The sequence below is a fragment of the Amblyomma americanum genome, chromosome 5 (genome assembly GCF_052857255.1).
Source record: "Amblyomma americanum isolate KBUSLIRL-KWMA chromosome 5, ASM5285725v1, whole genome shotgun sequence".
NCBI lineage: Eukaryota > Metazoa > Arthropoda > Arachnida > Ixodida > Ixodidae > Amblyomma > Amblyomma americanum.
Genome location: NC_135501.1, coordinates 109,331,207 through 109,356,427, shown reverse-complemented (window position 1 = coordinate 109,356,427; position 25,221 = coordinate 109,331,207). Strand labels below are relative to the sequence as shown.

Here is a 25,221-nt window from a genome sequence, read left to right as displayed (position 1 = left end):
CTCGGTTCCTATGCCAGGCTCAGTTTCAACAACTTACAAAACGACAGTGCTCTACATTTGAAGCACTCAACCAGGATGCCATGCGAATCATCACTGGCCTGCACAGAACAGCTTGTATTTTACTGCTGCAGGAGTATACGCAGCTCAGCACAATGAAATATTTAATTACACGGCCACAAACCAATAGAACACGGAAAGTTTCTCTTCGTCCGATGTCTGAGCGTGAACCACCTTCATTGTACTACTGCCACATTACATCAAAAACAAGCCTGCTCGTCTTAAGAAGTCGGAGCTATCCTCTCCGCCGTTACCACCAGCTTTTTCTAGGCAATGTGATGACTGTATCTTTTACGCAGATGTCGCCATAACCCCAACGTGAGGATCAGCTCCTTTTATGAGCCCGACACACCCTCAACTCTACAGCCTCGAAACGTATTGTACTGACACTGTATCAACTTTGATCTTTGAACTGCAAGCGATTTTATATACCACAGCAGTTGTGCCTGACGATGCTCCTAAAACCAGGTGCACGTATTTACTAACTTATTTATTTATTTATTTATTTACCCTAAAGACCCAGAGGAGGGCATTACATAGGGGGGGAATGATGAAAAGAAAGCACACATAACAAATCAACTCATAACAAACGATGGTAAATATACAGAGGGCAGAGTTTGGGTAACATTTCGTTAAGTGCAGTATAACATATTGAAACCACAAAATTCAGCACGTTCAAACAAGTGAGTAATAATTAGGGCAAAATAAGTAACAAAAAATACAATGGCACATAAAAGAAGCTCCGGAGCTGTTCAGCACACAAGAAATGGCAAAGCAAAAAAGGACCGCCAAAAAGTCACGGACACGGTAAATCATTCAGCACTCTATGACGCATTTTCCGTGTTCAGAAATGTTAGTAAGGCTGTTTGAAAAGATGATAATTCAGTATGGCCGACAATGCTGCGTGGCAATGAGTTCCATTCATTTATTGACAAAACCAGCGGTGACTTCTGATATTTTAGTGTGCGAGCGAAAATCGGACGTACCTTATGCGCATGATCCACGCGAGCTGAACAATGAGGTGCAGGAAAGATATGATTTCGGGAGAATGGCGCTTCGCTATAGTATAAGGTGTGAAATAATGACAAAAGGGCGAACTTTCTACGTGTAGCAAGAGGTTGAAGATTCATGGCTTGCTTCATTGCCGATACGCTTTGATGACGTGAGTAGGATGACAGTTTGAATCTGACGGCTTTATTTTGTACTGCTTCTAGAGCATTTGTAAGAATCGCGTGGGAGGGGTTCCACATAACAGAAGCGTATTCAACAGATAATCTGATAAGCGTTGTATAAGCGCTGTGCCGTGTTTCAGCGTTCGCAAGGGGTAAACGGCGTTTCAAGAGACCAATTGTTTTAAAGGCTTTATTAGTTATGTATTCAATGTGAGCATCCCAGGTTAAGTTCTGACTGAAAAACACTCCCAGATATTTTATACACGACACGGAGTCAATTCCACTATTATTTAACCGGTAATTATTCTGTGATGTTTCTGCTACGCTAGAGAATCTTACATGCTTAGTTTTACTGACATTAATATCCATCTGCCACGTTGAATACCATTCAGTTAGTTCTGTTAGATCTGATTGGAGAGCTAGTGCATCAGTCGGGGTGGTTATCTGCCTGTATATTACGCAGTCGTCTGCGAAAGGCCGTATTGATGAAGTAATATTAGAGGCTATGTCGTTTATATAAATTAGAAAAAAGTAATGGCCCTAATACTGAGCCCTGTGGGACACCGGATAATACGCGAGTGGGTTTAAAAATGAGGTTCTCAATTTTGACCGACTGGTAACGATCGGTTAGGAATTGCTCGATCCATGTAGTTGTTTTGTCGTCGAGCTGTAAATTTCGGGTATTTAGCAGTAAGCGTTTGTGGGCAACACGGTCAAAATCTTTTGTAAAGTCAATGAAAATGGCATCTGTGAGATGAGACATGTGTAGGGATTGATGAAGGTCAGTCACAAGCTCAAAGAGTTGCGACTGGCATGATCGGTTTTGCCGGAATCCGTGCTGGTTCTCGAGAAGTAAGTTATTTAGGTTCAGATGGTTCATGATGTGGGAAAAGAAGATATGCTCTAGTAGTTTGCAGCAGATACAAGTAAGTGAGATAGGCCTGAAGTTGTTTGGATCGGTGTTACTTCCTGATTTGTGTACGGGAATGATGTGTGCTTGTTTCCAGTCGTCCGGGAGCTGTCCTGTATCCAGAGATTGTTGAAATATCAGCGCGAGCAAACCAGATTCGTGACATGTTAGTTTCAAAATCTTTGTACTGATCCCATCGGGTCCTGGGGCCTTTTTTAGTTCTAGCTTGTCGATTGCGCGGGCGACGCCATTTGTTGTGATAGTAATAGGTGCAAATTGAAACCGTATGTATGTTGGAGAAATGGGCGGAAAATTATCAGTGGGGAGTTCATTTGTGAACATGTCACTAAAAGATTTGTTGAAGATTTCGGCGCACTCGTCTAACGGTAAGGGCGAGCCCTCTCCTGTAGTTAGTGCTGGTAAAATGTTGCTGCTTTTAGGATTTACAGTGCGCCAAAACTTTTTCGGATCACTTTTTAATAGTTTCGGAAGTGTGTCGTTATGGTATTTTTGTTTCTCTTCTTAGAGTTTTCTTTCAGTAAGCGCAGCAATTTCCTTATATTTCATCCAGTCGAGTGGTGCATTGGTTCTTGAAGCTCTTCTGTATACCCTCTTTTTTCTGTTTAAGTACCTTTTGCATTCGTTAGTGAACCAGGGATCATTTATTCGGTTTGAGATTGTGAATTTCGGAACGCATATCTTCTCAAGTTCTTTTTATTTATCACGAAATAAGCACCAGTTTTCATTCGTAGTACGTTTAGTGAAGTCGTGGCGGAAATCAGCTGCAAAGCTTGTTAGAATGCTATTCAGTTTAGCTATATCTGCACGTGCGTAATCCAGTATCTCTTTGCTGATCCTTGCATTATCAGGGCGAGGCAAGCTGAAGCGGCAATGAATAATCTTGTGGTCGCTGATTTCCTCCAGCACAGAAGCAGACGCATGGTCAGGATGGTTGGTGAAAACTAGATCTAAGGTATTATCGCCGCGTGTGGGTTCACGAACCAGCTGAGTTAGTTGATAAAGTTGCAACAGATTGAGAAAGCAAATACATTCGGCTCGGTTATTACGATGGCTGACAGAATAATCCAACCAGTTGATAGAAGGATAGTTGAAATCTCCGGACAGGACAAGAATTGGTTTGGGATGTTTAAGTGTTATCTGCTCTAAGGCTTCGTTCAGGGAATCAGTAAAATCAGATGCAGAGTCAGGAGGTCGGTAAAGAACTCCTAAGATGATTTTTCTAGTTCCAACATGTGCCGAGACCCAAATCATTTCCAGTCCTGTGTCAATAGGTACAACGGTCGGGCGGAATTCCTTTTTTATTGTTATCATTACTCCTCCCCCTCGAGAACCGATCCTATCTTTACGAAAAATTTGAAACGAAGGCGGAAATGACAATTCAGAGTCGGGGATGTCGTCCGAAAGCCAGGTTTCAGTGCCGACAATGACATCCGCGGAACATGTGTAGATGAATGAATTGAGAACATGAAGTTTCGGTAGTATACTGCGGAAGTTTGCCAAGAGAACCGAAACGTTATTGGTGTCCATGTGTTTGCTATAGCCGGGCAGGGGAAGCCAGTCTGAAATTTTGTTTGGTTGTTCTTCGCTTGGCTGAGAGTTGGTTTGGCTGGTTTCGGCCGAGGCTAGTTCGTCTCGTTCTGTGCTCGGCCTATTTTGGCATATTTCTACGACACTGCTAGTAGCTGCATCATAAATAAAGGTGAACCCCTAAAACGCAATTTGTTGAAGCGTATGCGGAAACGTTCCTTTTCGTCCCGATTTGCCTTGACGAAGTCTCGCAACTTCTTGCGCTCTAGCTGAATCTTGGGAGAGAAATCCTCCTCCAGCCATACTGTCATTGATTCCAAGTCCTTCAGTTTGTGAGCGTTGCGCAAAGCCTCTGTTTTTGTTTTAAAGTTGAAAATTTTCACAATTAATGGCCTGTTAATTCCTGAGCGGCGCTGTCCTATAAGATGAGCACGTTCGATGTCAGTGACGTTTAAATCGAGGTGGGTGGAGAAGAAATTCTTCGCAATACGTTCAGATTCGGCAAAACCCTCCTGTTCTTCTTCGGGGAGGCCTTTGATGAGCAGATTGTTTCGTCTCATGCGGTTATTCATGTCGTCTACTACATCTGCCAGCTCTTCACTTGTTTTTGCAATGCCCAACTTCACCGCCTCGACATTGTTCCCAATTTCGGGGACACTTCCGATGTTCTGTTCAATGTTTTTAACCCGCGTTTTTATGATGATTATGTCTTTTTTGATTGCAGCTAGGGTGGCTGTGGTTTCTCTATGGCATTCACTGATGAGAGCTAAAACTTCGACCATCTTTGGACCAGGGTTTGCCTCGACGTCCCCAGAACAAAGCAGTAACAGTGAAAAAAGAGTCAGCAGCACCACAGACGGTTTTGGGCAAAGCACGCGGATGAGTCCGGGTGCCCCTCTCCAGCCATAATCATGAGTGTGATCACGACGCTGGTGAGCGAAAAACGTGCCAATGCGCGCTCGGTACGTACACACATCGATCCCCATTAAATAAAAAGCAGGGAACCAAGGGAAAGCAAATCACAGAATCACGAGTCAGATGGGGATCAATGGCCACAAACTTATAGAGCAAAAAGACGGAATGAATAGGGAAAATTCCTACCTACGACAGCAAAAAGCACGTCTTAGTTGGTGAACAGCGTGGCCACGATTCCCGAGGCGGCGAAGGCGATCATCCCTTTTTGTAGTAGAGTGGCGTTGTCTTCGATGTTACGTCACAGCTTTTATCATGCATGCGTTGTCGTTGCGTGATGTGTCGAGGGCCGGGCGGCTGCTCCTTCGACGACCAGGGTCAATCAGCAGATGGGCAGCACGGCGCGAAGCGATCCTACGACAGCAAAAAGCACGTCTTAGTTGGTGAACAGCGTGGCCACGATTCCCGAGGCGGCGAAGGCGATCATCCCTTTTTGTAGTAGAGTGGCGTTGTCTTCGATGTTACGTCACAGCTTTTATCATGCATGCGTTGTCGTTGCGTGATGTGTCGAGGGCCGGGCGGCTGCTCCTTCGACGACCAGGGTCAATCAGCAGATGGGCAGCACGGCGCGAAGCGATCCTACGACAGCAAAAAGCACGTCTTAGTTGGTGAACAGCGTGGCCACGATTCCCGAGGCGGCGAAGGCGATCATCTCTTTTTGTAGTAGAGTGGCGTTGTCTTTGATGTTATGTCACAGCTTTTATCATGCATGCGTTGTCGTTGCGTGATTTGTCGAGGGCCGGGTGGCTGCTCCTTCGACGACCAGGGTCAATCAGCAGATGGGCAGCACGGCGCGAAGCGATCCTACGACAGCAAAAAGCACGTCTTAGTTGGTGAACAGCGTGGCCACGATTCCACGATTCCACAAGAACCCCTGAAGCATCTAAAAATAGTCCGTGGTACCCTTCGGGTCTCCCAGCCTATACATGCTCCTTCTCAATCCTACCCGGTGCCTATACTCATCCACTGTGTTCAAGCTCGCACAGATGTCGATAGCATCACAACAGACGTGATATCTCGTTAAACAGACGTTCCACAAACTCCCCATGTCTCTCTGCCACCAGATCCACTTCTGATGCATTTAACATATTGAGCCTTCCTCAGGCAGCGCACACGTGCTCTTATTCCCCATGCAGTCAAAAACAGTGGCCGAGGTACACTCACTATCACGTTCGCAGCGTAGACCCGCTTGCGGCTCATTCGCAGCACTCTCCCCAGACTCCTTGATAGTGATGAGTGCGCAATCGACCCACCCGACGACGCCGGGGATGCTGCCGCGGCGAAAGTTTAGGCAAAGGAAGCCCTCCTTCGCCGCCGCCGCCTTCTAGGGTCTCCTCGGAAAGCGAACACACCCCTTCTGTGACCCAACGTTGAGACTGGTCTCCGCTACCCGCCGCAAACACTTCTTCACGGTCGGCTGGGCTGCGCCGACGTTTTCTTCATTCCCAACGGCGTCTTGAAACCCACCGGAGGCGAAGAAGCGCAGCGCGCACAGCACCTGCCGCTTCACTGACAGCGCACTCACCCGCGCACCTCCCAGTTCAACGGTGAGTTCGTCGCAGGGCCACTGCGCAGTCTCCTTCTTAAGTGGAAGCGTAGAAATAACTCGTCCCGCGCGTCAAAGTCGCCTTCATGCACCCTCCGACACCGTTACTCGCGCGGTCAGCCGCGTATACGACGAGGTAAACAGTCGCCTTTTTCTGTCTCAAACGCTTTTAGACTCCATTTCCCAGTCTCAAAAATTGTTTCAATCTGCCCGCATAAATAGATGGGCAACGTCAACACATCTGGGGATTTACGACGTCAGTCAGTGACGCAAAAAATCAAAATGGCCGCCGCCAATGGCCGGCCAATAGGATAGGGGCAAATGAGACACTTTTTGAGGCAGTTTCGACTGAGAGCGATACGTAATACCTCCCTTGAGCCGCGCCGCAAGGGAAGAGATAAAAGAGGGAGTGAAAGAAGAAAGAAAGAAAGAGGTGTCGTTGTGGAAGACTCCGGAATAATTTCGACCACCTGGGGATCTTGAACGTGTGCTGACATCGCACAGCACACGGGCGCCACAGTGTTTTTCGTCCACAAAAACGCGGACGCCACGGTCGGGTACGGGCCCGGGAACTTCGGATCAGCAGCCGAGGGCCCTAACCTCTCAGCCACTCCAGTGGGTCCCTTTAGCACTGAAAACTACGACTGATAACTTACGGTCGTAGCTTTCGCACTGATAACTGCGACAGTAAGAAGAAAATAATATTAACAATGCTCATTACTCTGAATAATATACATCACAAATCGAAGCGAACTACTAATTACAGATAATAAGGCATGTGATACTCATAATGATAATAATTACAATGCAGAGCAGCAATGTTTGCGAAGCTGTATGGAATTAATTGTGACATAAGAAATGAAAACTTATAAACTTATAGAATTAGCCAGAACAGCTTGCAAAAGGAAAGTTGACAACCAAAGAATCTGGACGAGCATATACGGGCGTGGTGCAGTTCAGGTAAGAATAGAGCGTCATGCCACTTCCACAAAGAGAAGTTATTAACCAGCAAACAGTCAAAACGAACAGACATGAGTGGAGTAACGTTCTGGTACAGACAAATACAAATGTAGCCCAGCCCACTTGGTGTAACATACACATGCAAAGAAAAGGCTATTTTGGTCTCACGTGGTGGTAGAGGAAACATTTATTGTCAAGCAATACATAGGGCGGCAAGCCCCCTAACATGGCACGAGGAAACCCTTAAGGGACTGCCCTTCCAGGGAGCAGAACAGCCCTTGGAGGGCTGCTTCGAACCTTAGACGAATGCTTAGAAACCTAGACGTAAAATATAGAACAGCCCTGACGAATATCTTGCAAAAATTCTAGGAGGAGGAGGAGATTCCCATACAGTGGAAAACCGCTAAAGCAGTTTTCAAACCTAAGCCAGGGAAACCGCTCACCCTAGAAAATATAAGCCCTATATCCTTCACATATTGCGTCGGAAAACTCATGGAACATGCGATAAAATCCGACTAAACAACTTCATGGAAGACAGACATACCCCCAATAAATGGCAAGTTTTAGATCTCATTTGTCCATGCAGCATGTAATAATACAACTCAAACTTGACATATTAGGCAATAACCGCTCGATGCGAAAGTACCAGTGGGGCTTGACCTCACCAAAGCATTAGATAATGTAAAACACGATACGATACTAGAAAACACGGCATTTAACGGCAAGGAACGCACATACAACTACATTGCCAATTTCGTCTCAGGCAGGATAGCGTGCACCACTTTGGTGAAAGTCAGTGTCAAGACATAATCTGAGGCAGCATAGGCACCCCGCAGGTTTCCGTACTTTCCCCCTTCTCTTCAACGTGGACATGATAAGGCTACCGATGAGGCTGGAGGGGTAGATAGACGGCTTGAACTTCTGCATATATGCAGACGACATCACCGTGTGGATGACACGTGGAAACGACGCGCTCACCGAAAGCACTCTACAGAGGGCCATAAATGCGCTCGAAAACCATGTCAGCCATAGGGGATTGCAATGCTCTCCGCGGATGTCGAACTTTTTTTTACCGACAGGAGATACGCATGAAAGAGCAGAATCCCCTACAGAAGGTACATGCCTTCGTAGTTAGCCGTATTCCGTATGCTGCCCCTTCCTATTTCTTGAAGTAGCAGAATAGGACAAGATAGTATGAATTATCAGGCGGCGCACAAAGCGAGCTCTGGGACTGCCCATCCGTATATCCACTCACTGCCTCCTAGAGCAAGGCATGTACAATACTCTGGAAGAAATTATGAAAGTCTTAACAACGTTTCAAATCGAACACTTAGCCGGGACCACAATAGGCAGAGCCATCTGAGCCGAGACAACAGAACACCAAAGCGGACATGCTCAGAGATATTTTGGACAATAAAATCGTTCCACCACTACCCAGGAATATGCATCCTACTCATCACTTAGTGCCCGGGACCAGACGGGCAGAAGCGCTTGAGGAACGCCTCCGCCCCTACAAAGACGAGGACGTGGTCGACGTGGATGTCGCTGAGCATGGTAAAAACACGATGATCCTCGTGGTCGTCCATAATAAACAACTACTAAAAATAAGTGCCTCCATACTATGGGGTGACCCAGAGACTGCAGAGGAAGCTGGAATAGCACTGGCTTGTGTAGGAACAAAAGCCAACCCAAGCACACCATCAGTGACTCCAATGTTAGCATACTATATTTCACCATGGGCCGAGTTTCCCCTCTAAAGAATGCAAATCTAAGCCGTCATGTATTATACCGAAAAATTACACTAGTCTGAGCACAAGCACATGCATCTCTGCCTGGCATTGAGACCACACGAGCTCGCCCGAGGCTTTTCCCTCCCGGCGCACCAGAGCGATGTGGTCTTCAGCGGCAGGGATCGCATGGTAGGATACAGAGAAATTACAAAACACTATCGTTTCCAACGAGCTCGACTTCCACAGGCGGATAGATCCTTGGCCGAATACAGAGCCGTGAACTGGCGCCGGCTACAAACTAACACCTTTCCAAACCCGGCCCTCTGTGGTTTATGCACCCAGAGCAATTTTCAGACCAATGCACAAAATGCGAACTTAAAGCCAACTTGGACCGCATACTATGGGAATGTGCTCATGCCCCCCCGGGAGGTACGAGGGGTAAAGACGAAAGGCCAATGGGAGGTCTTAGGCCCGTTCAACATGCATGCGATTTTCTCCTGCGGCGATGCGAGTTCTGTTGTTCTGCGACTGGGAAGAGCCGTCGGTCTAGTCGCAGACGGCTTGCAATCGAGCTCCGTCCGGTTGGTATTCAGCCGCAGCTTCGGTTTGTTCGCTCTGCAACTGGCCAATGGCGAGCGCCGAGACGGCGTGCGACGTGGGGTCAACGGAGCTGTTGCCGCGGTGGAAGCAAAACTGTTTAATCTAATCAAAACATGCGAAATATTGCCTTGCATCTAAAAATACGCTACACATTCCGTGTGACTTTTCTGTCGCGTTTAATAATGGGTTGCCTATGCAAACCTTCCCTGGCCCTCCGACCGAATTCGCTGAGTCGGTGTTGCATGTGAAAGTAGGGACCGAAAATGGCACTGCGGCCTCAACGACTACCCCGAATACTTTTGGTCGAGTCGCAGCATTTTAAATGGGCTTTCCTACTGAGTTCCAACGCACCGACTCAACTACAACTCATCCGACTGGCCGAAGCCGTCGCCGAGAGTCAAGACCATTCGGCCGTCTTGTAGGCAGGTAGTCCTCTGGCGACCCTCTGTCTGTTGGACAATAAAAGTTTTTTGTTATTCAGAGGAGGAGATTACAAAGAGTGAATTATGTGCAAATAGACAGCCACTGCGTCCGTTGTAAGATGAAATACACGCTGTTCCTGGGGCCGATTACCGATCTCACTCTGTTCAGGAGAATTCTTTTGCGAGCATCGCTAAAACATGCGGAGCTGCAGATGCCCTAATTAAAGAAAATTTGCGCAATATTTTCGTAGCGCAACATGATGAATATAATAACAGTTTGCTACAATGGTTATATTGAATATTTGGTGGTGGTGGTAGTGGTTTTATTAAAATAATAGCAAAAAGGAAGGAAAAGATTTTTGCTAGCCCCGGCATCTGCCATCGATACTGAAGCACCTGAGCTGGGGCAGCGGAAATAAAGGACAGCAGGCAGAATGGAGAAACGAAATGAAAGAGGTGAGGGGACAGGAAGAGAGGATAGAGGGAGAAGTAATATGTACAAACTATTTACACAATAAAAAATGTGTCTAGGTTGTGCGCGTGATTTGTTCATTTTAGAGGAATTAAATCACACACGCGCACAGCAATGTGTTGGTTACAACTGGAGTGAGGCGTCCAGTTATTAATCGTTCAAGGTAGAACTCGCGGAGCGTTCGGTCACTGCGTGTAACTACCTGACGGAGAACAGACGGGACGTCAAGCCCGTGTGTTCAAGGAATCCACAGAGGCTCACCAAAGATCGCTCACGAGTGCGCGCACTGCCCTGCGGCCACAATAGCGTCTTGATGGAGTCTGGTAGTATGCCTTGCGCCCTATAGGCCGCGTGCATATCGCGACGAGCATCGGCGAACGCGGCACAGCGAAGGAACAGGTGTTCTAGTGTTTCCACTGCACCGCATCCGTCACACACATCACTCGTCGCGATTCCGTGACGCACCCGTCGTTCCCCGGGCCACAGGAAGCCAATGCGCGCGCGGAGGAACATTGCACGTTGTGACCTTGTAAGTGCGCGACAGCCGGTGACACTGTCGATGCGCTCACCTCCCGCGATGCGTGGGTCGGGGTGCTGCTTTCGGGGATGGTCGTGGATGACCGCACGCACGTCCTCCAGCGCAAGGGCAGATCGCTGGCAGGTAGTTGGTGTGCAGCGATCGTGAGGTCGTCAGCTTCCTCGTTGCCGGCGATGCCGCAGTGACCGGGCACCCACTGTGCACGGCACAACCTCTCTGCGCGAGGCGCTCGATGCGCGAGCGAAATTCCCGCACTAGTGGGGTACCGTGGCCGTTAGATTGCAGGCGGCTGAGGGCGTCGCACAGCAGAGCACTCCTGGGCGGTGGAGGGCCGAGGGTGAGCAGCAGGTCCAGCCCGGGCCGGATCCCCATCAACTCCGCCGTGATGGAGGAGCCCGGAAAGGCTGCGTGTTGCTGGCTGTGCAGTTGCAGCGTGGGGATGGTGGCCGCCGCAGCAAGGGAGCAGCTGTTGCGGGCCACTGAGCCGTCGGTGTACACGAGGAGATGGTCCTGGAGCCCCTCGTGTTTGACGGCTCCAGCCAGCTGCTGCACAGCACAGAGTGGTGTGCTCCGCTTTCCCGCAATGCCGACGATCTCTCGCTGTTCCTCCGAGGCAGCAGGCCAGGGCGCGCAGGAGCCGTAGGGTGGTGGGCCTTAGGTCAATTGCTCATACTCGAGCCGCGCCGCGCCCATCCGTGAGCGCGGGTGAGAGCGCATACGCTGCAGCAGCGAGCCGCCGTCCGGTGCGCGGTGAAGCCGGTCTATATGATTCAATGCCCTGCGCGCTGCTTGGAGCTCAAGTGGCCACGCTCCTGCCTCGGCCATCGTTGCGGCGCACTGCGAGTTTTTGGGCAGGCGTAGGCACACGCCCAGGGACTTGCGGTGCTGAAGCTAGAGTTTCTTCCAGCACGGCTTGCACACTGTGGCGAGCGGCAGCGCATAGAGCACCGCCCCCAAAGCTGCGACATTGTATATACGCAGCGCGGCTTGCTGGGAGATACCCTGGCCTCGAGTTAAATATTAAATATGTCGCCGCATATTTATTATTTAACTGAGAAACTTTTTGATACTGAAGCCAAGCAAATTATTTTTTATTGTTTTCTTTCTTACCGTTAGCCTAAGAGGCAGTAGATGTGAAAGCTGATTTTTGAGGAAAGGAAATGGCACCGTAACTGTCTCACTTATCTCGCTTGGCGCCCGAACGACGCCGTAAGGAAGGGATAAAAAATTCGCGGCGGTTTAGCTCTGGTTAAACCAGGAATGACGCGATAGCTACAGCTGGCCGAGACTAACTTGCTGAGTTAAATTGCAAAGCCGGTCTTTCGCCGTTCCGTTTCGCTGGGCGTTCCTTCATCTTCTTCCCATTAGACACAGCGCATGCGCACAGCTTTTGCAGCTCGGTTTCGCGGGCGCTGCTGCCGCTGCTGTTGCTGACAGGAACAATGAAGAGAAAAGAGCACGGGTCCGCCCACTGGCTGAAGTTCAGCCATAATCGCTACCTCGTGCTTGAAGTAGGAGAGCTGAAAGGAGATGAGAGCAACGATAGAAAGAAAAGACGTGCACGCGCTATTATAATCCGGGCCGATCCCGGAGGCAGTGTTATACCGGGCCAACCCGTGCCGGAGTGCTTCTAGCACTCCGCCGCATTCCAAAAATAAGCTTAATATCGTGGGTCCCAATAGGAACCATAGCAGATAATAAAGCAGATATACAGATACAGAGACATATCTGAATATATTCTCATATTTGTTTCATCCTGGCCACGTGACCAACCACATGACGAACACGTCAGCAACCACGTGATAGCGTTGCGGCACAGCCACGGAATGGTAGCGCAGAGAGAGAGAGAGAGAATAAACTTTATGTTGCTCTAGTTTCGTTCGTCTGCGGTGTCAGATGACTTGCGTCATCTTCTCTTGCACATGGTCGTCTGCCCCTATTCCAGGGCTCAGCTGGATGCCGCCAACAGCTTGTCCCGCCGGATTAGACCAATTTGGTCGCACTGCCGGTCGCTGGAGAGCAATCCCTGTTTGGTATGGTTGGGACCACGGGTATTTTCGGGCACTCCCACGAAATATGATATAGCGTGGGCTTTTCGTTACACCATGGGCATGTATCTTTATATTGCGTGGGGTGAATTTTGCTTAGTATATGCAGTTTACGGTAGGTACCCGTTTTCAGCTATCACCAAGCTATAGCCTCCTCTCTGCTAAGTGATTTGTGTGGTGGGGGTAGCGTCTTCTGACCCCCTTAAAATAATCTAAAATCACCGTATATCCCTGAGGGACAGGTACGAAAACCTCGGGGCCGCCTACGCGGCACGCTGCGCTTTTCGTATGCTCTCGATGTATTCTGTCGGCCTCTTGGTTGCCTTCGTGACCTGGCGTCCATACTATCGTATGCAAAAGTGGTCTTCCTTGCTTATCCTTTTGGGGTGCGCCGCAAGAGCGGAGTATGCGGAGCACGCTAAGGCTGATTCTGCTGTTCATATGGTTTCGGCAGGCTGCTTGCAAGTCTGATATGATCGTTAAATACTGCTTGGACCGGTAGCCCTCCGCTGCCGCTAGAGCTACGGCCGCCTCTTCGGCCTCGACTACCGTGCAGTCGTTTAGAGATGCGCTAGTGATCTCGCGCAGGTCCGAGCCTATCACCGTCGCCACCATGTTGTGATTGCCTTGTCCTGGAATTTCGGCATATCTGGCTGCGTTCACATACACCGTTGTGTCCCTCAGGGCTAGTGTTCTTTGTATTTAGGTGGCTCTGGCCAATATGCGTGCAGTGTGCAGATTTGTGTGCATATTTTTTGGCAGTGGAGCCGCCTTTAATGTTTGTCTGCGTTCGTCGGGTATTGTCTCTGTCCTTTGAATTTCTACTAGCGCTCCTTCGCAACCCAGTTTTCTTAATACTTCCCTGCCCGTTGGTGTAAGCCTTAAACGTTCTAGCTGGGTTAAAAGCATAGCTCTTTTGAGCTCGACTAGCGTGTTTAGGAGTCCTAGGGCCATCAACCTTTTGGTCGTTGTGCTGTTTGGTAATTGTAAGGCAGCTTTGTAGGCGCTGCGTAGGATTGCTTCTGCTTGTTGTGTTTCGCCTTGGGTAAGGTTAAAGTAGGGGAGACTATAGTTCATTTTTCTCACCACAAGGCTCCTTACGTGTTTATGCGTGTCTTTCTCGCGCATGCCGTATCGTCTCTCGAGACCCGCCTAATCATGCAAAGGAACCTGCAGCGTCGATGCTTTTAGTAGGGCGAGGGTGCGAGTACAGCGCTGGTTCGATTGAATCCACATTCCTAAGTTTCTATTCATGGGTTTCTTTGGGATCGGTTTGCCTTCGAGGTAGATTTCGTGTTTTAGCTCGTCGTCGTCTGCCGGAACCGTGCGATTCTGTTTGCCTCACCAGACGCGGAGAATTCCCGATTTTTCTGTCGAGCACGCGAGGCCTCTGGCCTTTACATAGTTTTCTACGCATGTTGCGGCTTCCTGTAGTGCAGCCACGCTGAAGGCTCAAAATTCTACCGTAATATAGCTGTCGCTACAAAAAGAGAGTTAAAGAAGAAAGAGAATGGGGTTTCGTAGTGGAGGTCTCCGGATAATTTCGTCCACCTGGGCATCTTTAACCCACCCGCCGCGGTGACTCAGTGGTTAGAGTACTCGGCTCTTGACCCGGAGTTCCCGGGATCGAACACGACCGTGGCGGCTGTGTTTCCATGGAGGACAAAACAATAAAACCTCTCTGTGCTGTGCGATGTCAGTGCGCGTTTAAGATCCCCAGGTGGTCGAAATTATTCCGGAGCTTTCCACTACGGCAGGTGTTCCTGGTTCTTTCCCTCCCTCCTTTATCCGTTTTCTTACGGCGCGGTTCAGATGTCCGCCTATATCTTAGACAGATACTGCGCCATTTCATTTCCCCGAAAACGAATTTATTATTTATATTATCTTTAACCTACACTGACAATCCACCGCGCAAGTGAGAAAGTTTGCGGTGACTTCGCTAACACTGGAATTCAGCGAGAAGCAAGGGCGCTTGGAAATCAGCTGAGGCTCTTTCATGGCAGCTCCGCTACACGCTTGTTATTGTTCCAAATGAAGGAAGAATGAAAAGACAAGTGCACGGGCCTGCCCAATGGCTCAAGCTGAGCCACAAACGCTGCCACGTGCAGACAGTAAGAGAGTTGAAAGAGATGCGAGAGGGAAGCTTGAACGAAAATACGAGCGTCGAACAACCGCGTGATCTGCAGCGATGACAATGGTTTAGCAACAGACACCCGGTGACAAGGAGCCCTTGCCACATTGGTGATAGCTCCTAGATCGCCGCCCCATAGAGCCAGAAAGCCACCTCCCGAGCCCAAAGTTACACAATACCAAAGGTCGAAGGTAAACTCAAGGTCAGAGGTGGAAGGTCAAACATCAACTATAGGTCATGGGTCGAGGTCAAAGGGTTTGACATCATAACTGTAACACATATGGTCATACACGGCTAGAATGGGGGCTGAAGGTCATTCAAGGTGATTCTCCGGCCCACGTGACGACCGCTTTACCTTGCATAGGGAAGGTTTCCGCCTAAAAAAAGCTTCTGCACCAACTGAGCCGGCTCATCCTCTCTATTTTCTTAATAAAGGTTTAATCTCTCGCCCTTTCAGCCAACACTGCCTGAGTGTTGGATTTAAGAGCGTTAGCTACGGGGTCTTCAACGGCACTTCAACTGCAAACGTGTAGAAAACGAAATCCAATATACCAGATATATGAAAGGTGGCTGTAAATCTTAACAGTAATGAAAAATCCGTGACTCAGATGGCGCTGCCTGTGTTTGAGAAGAGAATAATAATAATAATAATAATCATAATATTTGTTTTTGGAGAAAGGAAATGGCGCAGTATCTGTCTCATATATCGTTGAACACCTCAACCGCGCCGTAAGAGAAGGAATAAAGGAGGGAGTAAAAGAAGAAATAAAGAAAGAGGTGCTGTAGTGGAGGGCTCTGGAATTATTTCGACCACCTGGGGATCTTTAACGTCCACTGACATCGCACAGCACACGGCGCCTTTGCGTTTTGCCTCCATAAAAACTCACCCGCCGCGGTTGGGTTCGTACCCGGGATCTCCAGATCAGTAGCCGAGGGCTCTAACCATTGAGCCACCACGGCGGGTTTCTCCGGTCCGAAGAAATGGAAATGAGAAGTGGTTTTTGAAGAAAAGAAATGGCGCAGTACCTGTATCACATATCTCGGCGGACGCACGAACCGAGCAGTAAGGAATAAAGGAGGGATTGAATGATGAAAGGGAAAAAGAGGTTCCATAGTGGAGGTCTCCGAACTGTTTCCAACAACTGGGAATCATTAACGCGCACTGATATCGCACAACACACGGGCATGTTTTGCGCTTCGCCTCTATCTAAATGCGGTCGCCGCGGTCGGGATCGAACCCGCGTACTCCGACTATATAGACGAGCGCCTTGACCGCTGAGCCAACGCAGTGGGTCACCATATTTAGCTCGGAGTTTATATCCGGGAGTATGGGCCGCTCTTGAAAAGAACTGAGGACGGCTTCAGTCAATGTACACGACCTACATTCGCATCCAGAAAAGATGAGCGCATTCCTTTACAGCACGCACAATCGAGATCTCCAAGGCAGTATCGCCGGGTGGGTCTAGATCGGGACAGATGGCCGAAGGGAGAGGGTCAGGATAGGAAGGGGCGTGATGCGCTGGGCTGCAGCAGAGTTATCCGCGTATGGAGAGTGCGAATACATTCTACAGTGTGACTGTGTAGTAGCTGCTGCTGCTGTCAGAAAGAAGGAAAAGGAAAGTGAACAAGCCTGCCCAGTGGCTCACTCTGAGCCACAATCGCTAACATATCAAAACTAGAAAATTTGAAAGATAGGATAGAAAGATAGGATGGAAAACACAGGTGCTATAATGTCCCAGGCCAATCCCGGAGGCTGCGCAATATGGGGTGAACCTGTGGCAGAGGTGAAGCAAGCTTCAAGTTTGGACCTGTCTACATCCCGAACGAAGGACTTGGGACATGTTGCGGGGAATGAGTGAGATGCGGATTTTAGATACGTGTGGGAGGCCAGGGATCTGAAGTGCAATTGGCATGAAGTGCATATGAGGATGGAACAGGGTTCTTGTGCCTTTATAGTCGCTTCCCTCATGCCCAGTTATACTTGCCGTCTTCTCGGGAACAAAATAAGCTTGGCCTTACGCACCAGGCGAAGCAGGTCATTCAGCAGGTTTAGCAGGTTCATTTTGCACTGGGATAGTGTGCTTCGTTACTACAGCTACTACTACCACTACTACTAGGGGTTAAAAAATCGACAACGTATCAAACACTCGGACATACGGTCGTCTGTGAGCGCTTGCGAGAGCGCGCAGTAAAGTTCACCTTGAAAAATATCAGTAAGTACTAGGGCCATGCTTAACCATTACAGATGACTCTTTGCTGCATATAAAAATTTTCCTCAAAACTAACAATAGGTGCAGACAAAACATTTTCAGCTGGTCCAGAAGCCCATCTACTGAAATGTCTCACACATACTGGAACGCCCACACCCCGAATTATCGATAGAGTTGCGAACCTGAAAACAAACAATGGGTACAGATAAAACACTTTCAGCTGGTCCAGAAGCCCATCTACTCAAATGTCACACGCATACTGAAACGCCCCCGCTCCGATCGATACGGTTGTGAACCTCCATGAACAATTCATTGTGTTCAACAGGGCATAAGAGCTTCTAGATGTCGACGCAAATGACCGAGTTCACACCTTGTCAGTTTTCCTCTAATAATTCCACCCCTTTCTTTTAGCTGTTGGTGAGTCTTGGTTGAATACTCTGTGCCTAATACAGTTGAACCCCGAATCGATAACACGAGTGCCGGAAGGGCAAAGGTCTACCCTATTTTCTCAATCAAGAAATTGGATGTGCTGAAGAGGGTGGTTGAAAAATTTAGAGTGCATATTTGTTTAGCGATCCCTACAAGCAAGCCTGTAAGTGGTTATTAACGAAAGAAATATGCAGACTCTCAAACTAAATTGAGCTAGGGTATAAAAATGCGCCGAGACACTCTAAGACGATGCGACCATATGAATGCTGCTGGCTATTATATCCAGAAAGTCGCACAAAGTTTTGCATTGCGCTAAATTACGTAATTGGTCGAGTTGAATTAACCAACTTCGCAAGAAGCAAAGATGGGTGAAAGAAGGTCACTGAGAAAGTTCAATAATGATAAGCCCGTCTTTAAGATAATTTGTTTTCGCTCACTGCAGGTGATCGCGAAATACAAAAATATACCACCTGACACGCCTGCTTGCGCACTGTGATTGCAGTGCTCTAAAACGCTCAGTGTAGGAAACGAGCATGACCCGCCGCGGTGGCTCAGTGGTTAGGGCGCTCGATTACTGATCCGGAGTTCCCGGGTTCGAACCCGACCGCGGCGGCTGCGTTTTTATGGAGGAAAAACGCCAAGACGCCCGTGTGCTGTGCGATGTCAGTGCACGTTAAAGATCCCCAGGTGGTCTAAATTGTTCCGGAGCCCACCAGTACGGAACCCCTTTCACCCTTCCCTCTTTCACTCCCTCCTTTATTCCTTCCCTTACGGCGCGGTTCAGCTGTCCAACGATATATGAGACAGATACTGCGCCATTTCCTTTCCCCATAAAACCAATTATTATTGTTAGGAACGAGCATATAATTTATAGACCAGCGTGCTGCTGATTAAAGGGTGACCGGGAAGCGACGCAGCAGATGTCTGTGCGGTTTGCGCCCGTGGTTTGTTTCCCTCGCGACGCTTGATGATAGCGACCATCACACACTGTCCTTATGGCTTGCGGACGCAGTAATCGCACAGCCAGTGCCTGCGTCGCAGCCCTGCTACTTTTAACCAGAATCACGCAGGGCTAACTACAATGCACTACAATGGTGGCTAACAAGCGGACATCTCGCGCTGTATTAGTATATCGCGGGCATCTGCAGAGAGAGAAAAAAAGCCGATAAGTAACAGATGATGCAAAGTTGTAAAGTGCTCAGTGGGATCTTTCGCGGACCCCGTTTTACAACTTTCTCATCAAACTTTTTCACGTATCTTTGTTGCTTGGGAAGTTGGTTAATTATTCTCGACTAATTATGCAATTAATCCCAATTGAAAAATTAGTGTGCGTTGTTTCATACAATAGTCAGCAACATGCATTTGGCCGCGTAGCCTTGAAGTGCTGCAGCATAGTGGTTATCACGCTCGGATGCTGATGCGCAAGAGGCCGGTTCGATTCCGGCCGCGGGGATCGAATTTTGGTGGACGCGAAATTCTAGTGGCCCGTGTATTGTGCGATGGCAGTGCGCGTTAAATAACCCTTGTTGGTCCAGCCCTTCACCACGACGATAAGTCATAGCCTGATTCGCTTTCGGACGATAAACCTCCCCCAAACAATACACCTTATCAGACGATAACAAAGAAAAGACCATGGTTAATTTGGACAGTAAGCAGACATAGATGTGAAGAATACTTATTAGTGTGAATGAAAAAAATACATGAAGCACTAATTGCAAAATATGAGAGTTACGCCACACAATTATATATACAAAGTAGAGCAGCAATGCGCGAGAAAGTATACGCAATAAGTTTTATGAAAAATGAAACATTACAGGCGGCCAATACTCAAAAGGGAGTTTATGTTAAACTGCAAAGAGACAAAACTGTGTGTTCGCACTCACGGCTGAGGGCAAAAGAAATGCAGTTAAGCCCAATACAAGCTTTTCGCGGAAGTGCCGTATGAAGAAAAAAACTTGACAGTTGCTTCTCTCAGCTGTGCCAGGATATACGTAGCGAGAGCTGTAGTTCTACGCTGGTTACGCATGTCGTCGAGTTTGTTGTGACTAAAATGTTTAGCATTGAAGAAGTATTCGGTGAAACACATTGTTCATTTATTTAATTGTTTTGACAGACATAAACACACTGCCCAATGATCGCTAAAGTAAAACGCAATTGTTTCAATGCTGGCTACGCAGTATTTACCCTGGTTGCTTTCTCGCAGATACAAAAGGTCAATCCTTCCGGTTCAGGATCCGAAGTATCCAGGTTCAAGCCCAAGCGCGGCGGCTGCATTTTGATAGAGGCGAAACGCAAAGGCGCCCGTGCTCTGTGCGATGTCAGTGCACATTAAGATCCACTGGTGGTCGAAATTATTCCGCAGCCCTCCACTACGGCACCTCTTTCTTCCTTTCGTCTCTTAGTCGCTCCTTTATCTCCTCCCTTACGTCGTAGTTTAGGTGTCCGCCAATACAGTGAGACAGATAATGCGCCGTTTCCTGTCCCCCAAAACAAAATTTTCATAAAACATCGGTGCACTTTGATGCATTCAATTGAACGGTAGGTGACCCATGCGACGCCTGCCGTGGAGACCGACACCGCGCACCGCGGCCTTAAGGTTAAATTGGTGTTTGGGAAAAGTAAATGGCGCAGTATCTCACATATCGGAGGACATCTGAACCGCGCCCCAAGGAACGGGATAAAGGAGGGACTCCGGAAGAAAGAGCGGCGACAGCGGCGACGAAGCCCGCGGCGCACCCAACCCTCCTCCACTGTTGCATTGGTAACAGCGCATGCGCATAACTGGCCTCTTGCGTGTACCGGGAAATGCTTCTCTGGTAGCTTAGTGTAGCTCCCGCTACAAAAACATTTCGCAACAGAGGTTAGATACAACAGTTAATTGAGGAGTACGTTTTTTACATCCTGTTATATGAAGCCAGTGCTCAACAACGAAGAATCAGGCCTCTCGAAGCCAACGAGGCGGGGAGTGTCAACACCATTCGTGATCAACAAACTGTGCTCGAACTGCCGTTCGAGCCAATTACGGGTTAGTCTATACCAGTACGGTTTAGCGAGCAGCACTGAAACTTGCAAAGTTGAAGCTTCCATATTTTAAGATACTTTGAGCAAGCTCTTCACGGAAGTGCAGTACGAAGAAAAAAAAACGTTTCGCACCAGCGGTTAGATATAAGAGTTAAATGAGAAGAACGTTTTTTTTTATACTGACGCCAAACAAAATTACGCTATATTGTTCTCTTAACAGAAGTCCCAGATGGAACACGTGGAGAGTTCGTTTTTGAGGAAACGGAATCGCTCAGTAACTGTGTCACTTCTCGGTGGACAAACGAACGACGACGTAAAAGAAGGAAGGAAGGTAGAGTGAAAGATGAACGGAAGAAAGACGTGCCGTGGTGGAGGACTCCGAATAATTTGGACCACCTGGGGATGTTTAAAGGGAAGCTGAAGCACTTTTAGAAAAAAATGAGTTCTCTGCGTCATTTTACAGCTTTTAGTCCGCTGAAAAAGAATATCTCACTCAACAAGAGCGGAAATACACGGAAAAAGCTGTTTTTTAGACAGGCGCCTTAGCGTTTTTCCTGCATAAAAACGCAGCCGCCGCGGATCGAACCCGACCGCGGCGGCTGCGTTTTTATGCAGGAAAAACGCTAAGGCGCCCGTGTGCTGTGCGATGGCAGTGCACGTTAAAGATCCCCAGGTGGTCGAAATTATTCTGGAGCCCTCCACTACGGCACTTCTCTCTTCCGTTCTTCGGGAAAGGCCGCTAGGGGGCCAGACGAAGAGAACGCCCTTCGCAAGTGCTCCTGCCTCGACGCTTCCTTACACCCGGCAAACATCAACGCAGTAGAAAATGGAGTACTCCATCGCTTTCTACTGATCAAGCGGAATCCGTGGATACCCGGTTTACACCCGTGAGTCCAGATTTCGCCATTTTTGCCCGTCGGAAAATCCAAGGCAGAGAAAGCCGCGCTAAGCCTAGGCGGCGTCGGGCCGGCGGCCCGAAGGAACGCTGCTACAGCTCACGCCGCACACGTGAGGATGGCGGACGCTGACGCGGCGGCGTCGGCTGGAGCCACGACACCGCTCGAAGAGAATCTTCACAGCGACGACAACGCTACCAACAACGCTACCGACAACGCTACCGACCACGCTACCGACAACGCTACGGACCTCTCGCAGAAGAGAACAATCGAAAACGGGGGATGGTTCACTGCCAAATACCAGAACTCGAGACTGATTGCCGTTCCAGAGGCCGGGACAGACGCGGCGGACAATTCAGCGCTGAGCCAACCCAAACTCAAGTGGAATCCCGTTCGGCGAGAGAAGCTACCTCCTTTGCCAAAAAACGACTTCAAAGTCATCCTTAGACCGAAGAATGGACTCAACATCAGCGAACTGAGCACGCATCAGATGGCCCGGGCTATAACCAAAGCATGCGGAAAACCAGACATCTGCAACGAAGGCAGCTTCCTTATACGGCTGCACAACGGATCCAACATCGCTATACTCAGCACGCCAAGCATGGAGATTGCCAGTGCTGTGCAGTGTATTTCAAGTCTACGCTTTGCTGCAAAGAACTATGCAGTGACAGCTTACGTGGCCGCGCCGGACAATTCGTGCAAAGGTGTCATTAATGGAGTGGACGCCGGGACCACGCCAACTGAACTACTATCGCATCTCCGGGTACGTACCCAAGGAGTCAAAATACTTTATGCAAGAATGCTTGGCAAATCCCAATACGCGGTCATTACCTTCGAGGGAAAGATCGTTCCGCGCTACGTCTATTACTACGACGGCGTGATACGTTGCTACCTCTATCGATCATCGCGGCAAGTGTGTTATACATGCTTAAAGGCCGGACATAGGGCGGACGTATGCCCGACACCTGACGTTGTCGTCTGCTCTAAATGCACCGAGCCAGTGATCGAGGACGGACACTCCTGCGAGCCCAGGTGTGTGCTATGCACGGAAGCGCATCCTACGGGGGCAAAGGAGTGCAAGGAACGCCTCAGGAAACCGAGACCACGGACGAGAAAAAAAGAGGAACCAGGCGGCGGAGACAACGGCGGACGCGGCCGGGCCCGGAAACGCTGGTTCAGTGAGGACTCCAGTTCGAGATCCAAGTCCAGATCGGCATCGAGATCAGGATCAAAGTCGAGATCGGCGTCCAGGACCCGGGAGGATCCAGAAACCAAAAAGAAGCAGGAGCAGAAGAAGACCGCACCAAAAAAGGAGGAAGCAACCAGGGTGAGCTGGAAAGAGCATCTTTTCCCCACCTCTCCCACTGCTCCAAAAAACACAAACACACAGAAAACAGCGATAGGTAACAACGCTAATGGGGAAGCTAACGAGGACGTTCAAGAGCTAAGACAAATAATTCAGACGCTCAGGGCAGAAAACGCCGAGCTGAGAGAGAAACTAAACGATCTGATAGACGAACTAAAGGTCCAAAGAACAAGGCAGAACAGCACTAACCCGCAAACAGACAAAGCTCAGGCGACAACTATAGGGCGCCAGGAATTTACAACTGCCATGGTTGCTGTTAACAATGCACTGGCAAATCTTAGCAACCTCATCTCCAACATCCAAGACGAGACGCGCAAGGATAGAGAGCGTTTAGTACAATTCACAGCCATGAAATCCAGAGAAAAACCCTATAACAGGCCATCCCAGTATGGCGAGCAACCGTAAACGCTCGGTCAAGTTGGAAACCCTTGAAATATGGCAGTGGAACTGCCGTGGGATCGGCCGAAATAAGGGTCTTCTTAAACAACACATCACAAATTGCACCTCTCCGCCAGACATAATCGCCCTACAGGAAACCGGCTGCTCACTCACTCTCGCGGGGTACTCCGTCTACGAGGGGCAGGGGCAAAGCAAGGTCGCCACGCTAGTTGCAAAAGCAGTCACCGCAATCAGACACGACATCGACGGAACGGACATTGACCACGTCCTTATAGCAATCATTACCCAAAAGAGAAGCCAAGAAAGCACCTTCCTACTTAACGTGTACAGCCCGCTAAGCCAGAGGAAAGCCAATTTCAGCTACCTGCTAGGCAAAGCAGAAGAAGCAGCAGGCAAGAACGGTATCGTTATTCTGGGGGACTTTAATGCCTGGCATAAAAGTTGGGGCTACGTTCGGGAAACCGCGAAAGGCAGGGATCTAGCCAGGGAAGCTGATCGTAGAAGGCTCACCCTCATCACTGACCACACCCAACCCACGCGAGTGGGGAACAGCATCAACCGAGACTCGTGCCCAGACTTATCATTTGTCAAAGGGGTAAGGCACGCAAGATGGGAAAACGACGGCGAAACTCTAGGCAGTGACCACTGCATCCTGCGCATCCATATAGAAACCCTCCCGATCAGGCGACAACATGGCCAGGCTAGACTGACAAACTTGGAAGCCTATAGGAAATTCAGGGCACAGCATGAAGACGCTGAGATCACCGACATAGAAGGCTGGGTCGCAAGAATCAAGACAGACTGGCGAAAACTAACCCGAAAGGTCGCCCTCACTACCAACACACCCGAGGTGGACAAACATCTCTTACACCTTTGGGACGCCAGACGGGGCCTACTAAAAAGGTGGAAAAGGCAAAAGCATAATAGGCGGCTCAAGCGTAAGATTGCTGATGTCACCAGACAAGCTGAAGAATATGCGACGGAGCTCTCGAGGCGCGACTGGAACCAAAAGTGCAACGAACTTCAGGGGACTCTAGGTTGGGCCAAGACATGGGCCTTGCTAAGGGCTCTCATAGACTCAACCACCACAAAATCCGAAACGCGTAAGACGACCCAAAGGATCGCGCACCAGTTCCAAGGCACTGACGAGGAAATGCTACAGAACATCAAGCAGCGTTACATCGGCAATGCAACATACGCCGACAGCAGCTTGGCATACACGGGCGAAACGAATCCCGCTCTGGACGAACCCCTTACCATAGAAGAAGTCAGACACGCTGTGATGTCCGCCACAAAGAACACAACACCAGGGAGGGATGGCATCACCAATGCCATGATAAGGAATCTGGATGACAATTCAATCAAAAGATTCACGGAGTTCTCAATAAACACTGGGAACAGGGGACCCTCCCGGACGACTGGAGACATGCGGAAATAGTAATGATTCCGAAGTCCGGAAAGACTCCACACCTGGACAATCTTAGACCCATTCCCTTAACATCATGCTTGTGAAAAGTGTACGAGAGAGTTGTGCATCACAGGTTGCAGACCCACCTTGAGGACAACGAACTCATGCCGCACACTATGTTTGGATTTCGAAAATACCTATCGACACAGGACGTTCTCCTGCAGATCAAGGAGGAGGTGCTTACTTCCGTTCCAAAATATGGAGAAAACATCTTGCTCGCTCTCGATCTTCAAGCGGCCTTCGACAACGTCAGTCACAGGGCTGTGCTGGAGGGGCTCAGCAAACTGGGTTGTGGGCAGAGAATATTCAACTATTTCAAAGCCTTT

General features: G+C 49.0%; 1 pseudogene; it reads right to left on the bottom strand.

The window, feature by feature from the left end:
• Positions 1–12,498: 12,498 nt before the first annotated feature.
• LOC144135629 (U2 spliceosomal RNA) lies at positions 12,499–12,665 on the bottom strand (annotated as a pseudogene).
• Positions 12,666–25,221: the final 12,556 nt, after the last annotated feature.